Raw genomic sequence first — 7,868 nt, forward strand, 5'->3', positions numbered from 1 at the left:
AATGAGCCCCATTTTTTACCATTTTTTTTCGCCTTTCGGATTCCACTTCCAGGAGTTCTTTCATAAAAAAAAAAAAAACCTCAACCGCCAAGTCAGCATCAACACGATGCATAGTGAGAATGAGCCCCACGTTTTACCATTTATTTTTTTTGCTTTTAGGATTCCACTTCCAGGAGTTTTTCTTTAATTAAAAAAAAAACAACCTCCACCGCCAAGTCAGCATCAACGCGACGCATAGTGAGAATGAGCCCCACGTTTTACCTTTTTTTTTTTCTTTTTTCTTTCTTTTCTGATTCCACTTCCAGGAGTTCTTCTTTAATAAAAAAAAACAAAAAACAACCTCAACCGCCAAGTCAGCATCAACGCGACGCATAGTGAGAATGAGCCCCATTTTTTAACATTTTAATTTTTTTTTTTGCCTTTCGGATTCCACTTCCAGGAGTTCTTCTTTCATAAAAAAAAAAACAACCTCCACCGCCAAGTCAGCATCAACGCGACGCATAGTGAGAATGAGCCCCATTTTTTAACATTTTAATTTTTTTTTTGCCTTTCGGATTCCACTTCCAGGAGTTCTTCTTTCATAAAAAAAAAAAACAACCTCCACCGCCAAGTCAGCATCAACGCTACGCATAGTGAGAATGAGCCCCACGTTTTACCTTTTTTTTTTCTTTTTTCGGCTTTCTGATTCCACTTCTAGGAGTTCTTCTTTAATAAAAAAAAACAAAAAACAACCTCAACCGCCAAGTCAGCATCAACGCAACGCATAGTGAGAATGAGCCCCATTTTTTAACATTTTAATTTTTTTTTTTGCCTTTCGGATTCCACTTCCAGGAGTTCTTCTTTAAAAAAAAAAAAAAAACAACCGCCAATCAGCATCAATGCGACGTATAGTGAGAATGAGCCCCATATTTTACCATTTTTTTTCGCCTTTCGGATTCCACTTCCAGGAGTTCTTTCATAACAAAAAAAAAAACCTCAACCGCCAAGTCAGCATCAACACGATGCATAGTGAGAATGAGCCCCATGTGTTACCATTTATTTTTTTTGCTTTTAGGATTCCACTTCCAGGAGTTTTTCTTTAATTAAAAAAAAAACAACCTCCACCGCCAAGTCAGCATCAACGCGACGCATAGTGAGAATGAGCCCCACGTTTTACCTTTTTTTTTTTCTTTTTTCTTTCTTTTCTGATTCCACTTCCAGGAGTTCTTCTTTAATAAAAAAAAACAAAAAACAACCTCAACCGCCAAGTCAGCATCAACGCGACGCATAGTGAGAATGAGCCCCATTTTTTAACATTTAAATTTTTTTTTTGCCTTTCGGATTCCACTTCCAGGAGTTCTTCTTTCATAAAAAAAAAAAACAACCTCCACCGCCAAGTCAGCATCAACGTGACGCATAATGAGAATGAGCCCCATGTGTTACCATTTTTTTTTTCAGCTTTCGGATTCCACTTCCAGGAGTTCTTCTTTAATAAAAAAAAAAAACAACCGCCAATCAGCATCAATGCGACGCATAGTGAGAATGAGCCCCATTTTTTACCATTTTTTTTCACCTTTCGGATTCCACTTCTAGGAGTTCTTCTTTAATAAGAAAAAAAACAACCTCCACCTCCAAATCAGCATCAACGCGACGCATAGTGAGAATGAGCCCCACGTTTTACCATTTATTTTTTTTGCTTTTAGGATTCCACTTCCAGGAGTTTTTCTTTAATTAAAAAAAAAACAACCTCCACCGCCAAATCAGCATCAACGTGACGCATAGTGAGAATGAGCCCCATGTTTTACCTTTTTTTTTTTTCTTTTTTCGGCTTTCTGATTCCACTTCCAGGAGTTCTTCTTTAATAAAAAAAAAACAAAAAACAACCTCAACCGCCAAGTCAGCATCAACGCGACGCATAGTGAGAATGAGCCCCATTTTTTAACATTTTAATTTTTTTTTCGCCTTTCGGATTCCACTTCCAGGAGTTCTTCTTTCATAAAAAAAAAAACAACCTCCACCGCCAAGTCAGCATCAACGCGACGCATAATGAGAATGAGCCCCATGTTTTACCATTTTTTTTTCAGCTTTCGGATTCCACTTCCAGGAGTTCTTCTTTAATAAAAAAAAAAAACAACCGCCAATCAGCATCAATGCTACGCATAGTGAGAATGAGCCCCATGTTTTACCTTTTTTTTTTTCTTTCTTTTCTGATTCCACTTCTAGGAGTTCTTCTTTAATAAAAAAAAAACAACCTCCACCGCCAAGTCAGCATCAACGCGACGCATAGTGAGAATGAGCCCCATGGTTTACCATTTTTTTTTTTTTCGCTTTTCGGATTCCACTTCCAGGAGTTCTCCTTTAATAAAAAAGAAAAAAAAAAGAGCGAGAACAAGTTTCCATGAAGGAAGTTGGTGCAATAAATCCGCCCACAGGTTGGTCACGTAATTTTATTAAGTTGAAGTTCAGTGAGAGTGCAGAGCGGAACGCGGGGTCTCCCGGCCTCTCCGGGCCCCTCCGAGGACCCTCTGATTTGTGGTTGCCATAAAAGGGCCCCCATACGGCTCCCTCAGATGTGTTTTGGATCGAAAATAGGATTAATGTGCTAAAGTGTGATTAGAATTGTTAAACACAATTAATTGGAACAGACTCGCATCGCCAGGGGAGCAGCCGCGGCAAACTGGACGCCCTCCAGTTCACCAGTCCGCGCTGGATCTGGGGTGGGGGGGGGGGTGGCGCGGCCGCGTCCAGGGCTTAGCTTGTCTCGGTTTCGGCACTCGTTGTTGCTTCATAGCCGGCGTGTCTCAGAGCAGATTAAACACAGCTGAGAATGTTGCTCCAGGTCTGCAGCAAAGCATCCTGGGGGAATAGACAGGAACCGCGCGGCCCAGACGTTGCCTTTTTTTCGCTGGTGCTGGATGAAGGCTGCCATGCGCCGAGCGCACAAAGGGCCCGGATGGGAGCCGCCATCGCCGCCATTTTGGGTTCCGCTTTAAAAAAAACAAAAAATGATCTATTAATACAGCCGGCTGGTACAATGACGGCTGTGAGTTACTGCCGGGGTGAGGGGAATACAGGGACTCTTCCAAGCACTTGTCATGGGGAGGGGGGCGTGTGGCCCTTCCGGCACTCGAGGGCCTCATTACGGGGCAGATCCTTGTCTCCGCGCCAATGTCAATTTGGCAAAGTGTCTATGTGCCATTCCAAAAAAACCCTAAAAATTGACTTCTTGTGAATCAGTCTATATATAGCCAGGACATTTTTCTTGGATGGACCAGTGGCCTCCAAACTGTGGCCCTTCAGACACTATTCCTGCTGTTGACATCAATGACACCAACAGTGAGGTATTATTCCCCCCACTGACACCAATGATGGGGCACTATTCCTCCCACTGACACCAATGATGGGGCACTATTCCCCCCCACTGACACCAATGATGGGGCACTATTCCTCCCACTGATACCAATGATGGGGCACTATTCCTCCCAGTGATACCAATGATGGGGCACTATTCCTCCCACTGACACCAATGATGGGGCACTATTCCTCCCACTGACACCAATGATGGGGCACTATTCCTCCCACTGACACCAATGATGGGGCACTATTCCTCCCACTGACACCAATGATGGGGCACTATTCCTCCCACTGATACCAATGATGGGGCACTATTCCTCCCACTGACACCAATGATGGAGCACTATTCCTCCCACTGACACCAATGATGGGGCACTATTCCTCCCACTGATACCAATGATGGGGCACTATTCCTCCCACTGACACCAATGATGGGGCCCTATTCCTCCCACTGACACCAATGATGGGACACTATTCCTCCCACTGACACCAATGATTGGGCACTATTCCTCCCACCGACACCAATGATGGGGCACTATTCCTCCCACTGACACCAATGATAGGGAACACTGCGCAGTGTCTTTGTCGCGGTACACCGGATGTCCGCAATGTGTCCTTGTAAATTTTGGAAACGGTCAAAAGTCTCAGGTTGCTAAGTCAGGGGAATAAGGTGGATGGTCAAGTTTCAAAATTGATTTCTGGGCCAAGAACTCACAAACACTGATCATGTGCAGGAGCATTGTCGTGGTGGAGAATCCACTTGTCAGGGCAGAGTTCTGGTCTTTTCATCCAACCAGATTCCCATAATTGTTTTAAGTTCAGCGTTTGAATCCATCCTTTGTGTTGTCACCTTCAAAGCAGCCCCCTTGTGAAGCGATGCACTTTTCTATATGCCTGTGCCAGAAATATTCCTGGAATTCATTTTCCTGAATGCTGCGCAGTATCTTTGTCGCGGTGCCCTGGATGTCCGGAATGTCATCAAATCTGTGTCCTTTGAAGACGTTTTAAAATTTTTTGAAAAAACCAAAAGTCGCAGGTTGCTAAGTAAGAGGAATAAGGCAGATGGTCAAGTTTGGGAATGGAATTCTGGGCCAGGAACTCACAAACACTGATTATGTGCAGGAGCATTGTCGTGGTGGAGAACCCACTTGTCAGGTCAGAGTTCCAGTCTTTTCCTTTGAACTGATTCCCGTAATCGTTTCATTTTCCACATTTGCTTCCGTCCTTTGCGTTTTTGGCTGCCCGCCTTATCATGGACATCTTCCCCTTTTTAAACTGCCATTCAGACACACTTGATTCCTTCATGGAATGTTCACCGTAAGCCGGTTGTAACAGAAAAGTTCCACTCCCAATGTTGCCATTTTTTTAAGCAAAATTCGATGTAAATCTTCCGCTTCATATTCCTGTCACTCATTTTCCACCGACAGCACGACGCACACACGTGTTATTTCTTCTAGTACTCCGTAAAGGCCGAGTCCACTGGTCTGCGACCCAGGAGAGTGCAGGTGAGAACACATCAGAACACGCTTGTAATGGAACCGGACCCCGACTGCACTAGGGTATTTCCGTTAGTCTTCGGCTTCCCTGTCCGAACACAGATCCCCGGACCCCACCGCTGGCCATACAAGACGAGACAGCACCAGACTCGTCTTAAAACAGGAAGTGGACTACTTTATTTTAACATAGATACAAGACATATACACAGGGCGGGAAAATACAACCAGGAACAGGAAACACATCAGCAGGACGTCCCATCAGTGGGAAGGGCTACAGGAAACACATCAGCAGGCCGTCCCATCAGGGGGAAGGGCAACAGGAAACACATCAGCAGGACATCCCATCTGGGGGAAGGGCTACAGGAAACACATCAGCAGGACGTCCCATCGGGGGAAGGGCTACAGGAAACACATCAGCAGGCCGTCCCATCGGGGGGAAGGGCTACAGGAAACACATAAGCAGGCCGTCCCATCAGGGGGAAGGGCTACAGGAAACACATCAGCAGGACGTCCCATCAGGGGGAAGGGCTACAGGAAACACATCAGCAGGACGTCCCATCAGGGGGAAGGGCTACAGGAAACACATCAGCAGGCCATCCCATCAGGGGGAAGGGCTACAAGAAACACATCAGCAGGACGTCCCATCAGGGGGAAGGGCTACAGGAAACACATCAGCAGGCCGTACCATCGGGGGGAAGGGCTACAGGAAACACATCAGCAGGACGTCCCATCGGGGGAAGGGCTACAGGAAACACATCAGCAGGCCGTCCCATCGGGGGGAAGGGCTACAGGAAACACATCAGCAGCACGTCCCATCAGTCAGTCAGTCAGGCTGGGGAGGAAAGGGGCAGGGCAAGGGAAGTCAGGCTGGGGAGGAAAGGGGCGGGGCAAGAGACAGTCAGGACGGGGCAAGGGACAGTCAGGCCGGGGAGAAAGGAGCTAGATGATGCTGGATGTCCCCGGGCCAGGAAAGGAGGCGGAGCTCTATCTGCCTTGCTGCAGCTTCTAATGCACATTGTGGGAAGCTCACAGTGTGCAGTGCAATCAGAGTCCAGGAGAGGAGCCGGTACAACTGCACAACTGAATGGAGGGCCGGAGGTCAGATTTAAGCTTCCCATTTCCCTCCATTTGTTTTCTTGGATCTCCTCTCCAGTTCAGTCGGTGAGTTTGTGTCACCACCTCGTACAGTTCGGAATTTCATGGCTCAGCCGCCATTGATGAATTGCGGATCTAATCTTCTATTCGTCCATAAAGACTCCATAGCCTCCAGCGCATCATATCTCCTCTTCGGTGAGATTTACGATCGATTGTCTCTCGGAGAAGAACGACTTCCTAACTTCAGCAGATAAGCCAGACCTGGACTTCCTGCCCCGGCAGATCTTGTTACTGTCACCGACTCTCCCACAGATTAATGGGGTGTTCTTCAACTCGGCGTATGACTAATCCGGCTAAACGCTGCGCCGCCAAAGCGGGTCACCGGAGAACGCACGATTCCTACTGATGGATGGCCATTTGTTGCATGGCAGGAATCCTGCGAGGAAAGACAAGACAATGAACCAGAAATAAAAATCGTCTGTTTCTGTCTTATCTCAGAGGTGAGACAAGGGGAAGGAAATACAGGCAGCTGCCTCGGGCACACAGAACATGGGGGGCGGAAAGAGGGAGGAATTTTAAAGGAAAGTGAAATCGTACATTTAATGTCTCCATCATCTCCCCATTCATATAATTATTATTATTATTATTATTTTCAGGATTTATATTATTATTATTATACAGGATTTATGGCACCAACAGTTTGCTCAGCACTTTACAACATAACGGGAGACAATACAGCAACAATACAGTTCAATACAAGAGGGATAGGAGGGCCCTGATCCTGGGAGCTTACAATCTAGGAGGGAGGGGCTAGTGGTACAAAAGGTAGGAACTGTGGGGGATGGACTGGTAGGAGGAATAGATACAATGTAGCAATGAAATAGTTTGGGCAATTCAATATACATTGATCAGCCGTAAGGCCCCAGATCAGATCTTGTGCAGCGAGGACAAATGGTGCGATTTACTGCTGGTTGTGCATAGGGCAGCCCATCCTGTGGCGTGTGTCACCTTAAAGAAGCACCTGGTCTTTTTTGGGAGACAAGCTTTGCATGATAGATAGAGATGGATGGATAGATAGATAGATAGATAGATAGATAGATAGATAGATAGATAATAGATAGATAGATAATAGATAGATAATAGATAGATAGATAGATAATAGATAGATAATAGATAGATAGATAATAGATAGATAATAGATAGATAATAGATAATAGATAGATAGATAGATAATAGATAGATAGATAGATAGATAGATAGATAGATAGATAGATAGATAATAGATAGATAGATAGATAGATAGATAGATAGATAGATAGATAGATAATAGATAGATAGATAGATAGATAGATAGATAGATAGATAGATAGATAATAGATAGATAGATAGATAGATAATAGATAGATAGATAGATAGATAGATAATAGATAGATAGATAGATAGATAGATAGATAGATAGATAGATAGATAGATAATAGATAGATAGATAGATAGATAATAGATAGATAGATAGATAGATAGATAATAGATAGATAGATAATAGATAGATAGATAGATAGATAGATAGATAGATAGATAGATAATAGATAGATAGATAGATAGATAGATAATAGATAGATAGATAATAGATAGATAGATAGATAGATAGATAGATAGATAGATAGATAGATAATAGATAGATAGATAGATAATAGATAGATAGATAGATAATAGATAGATAATAGATAGATAGATAATAGATAGATAATAGATAGATAATAGATAATAGATAGATAGATAGATAATAGATAGATAGATAGATAGATAGATAGATAATAGATAGATAGATAGATAGATAGATAATAGATAGATAGATAGATAGATAGATAGATAGATAGATAATAGATAGATAGATAGATAGATAGATAGATAGATAGATAGATAATAGATAGATAGATAGATAGA

Source organism: Staurois parvus, unplaced genomic scaffold (genome assembly GCF_062004578.1).
Source record: "Staurois parvus isolate SC_StPar_1 unplaced genomic scaffold, SC_StPar_1.0 ptg002761l, whole genome shotgun sequence".
Classification (NCBI taxonomy): domain Eukaryota; kingdom Metazoa; phylum Chordata; class Amphibia; order Anura; family Ranidae; genus Staurois; species Staurois parvus.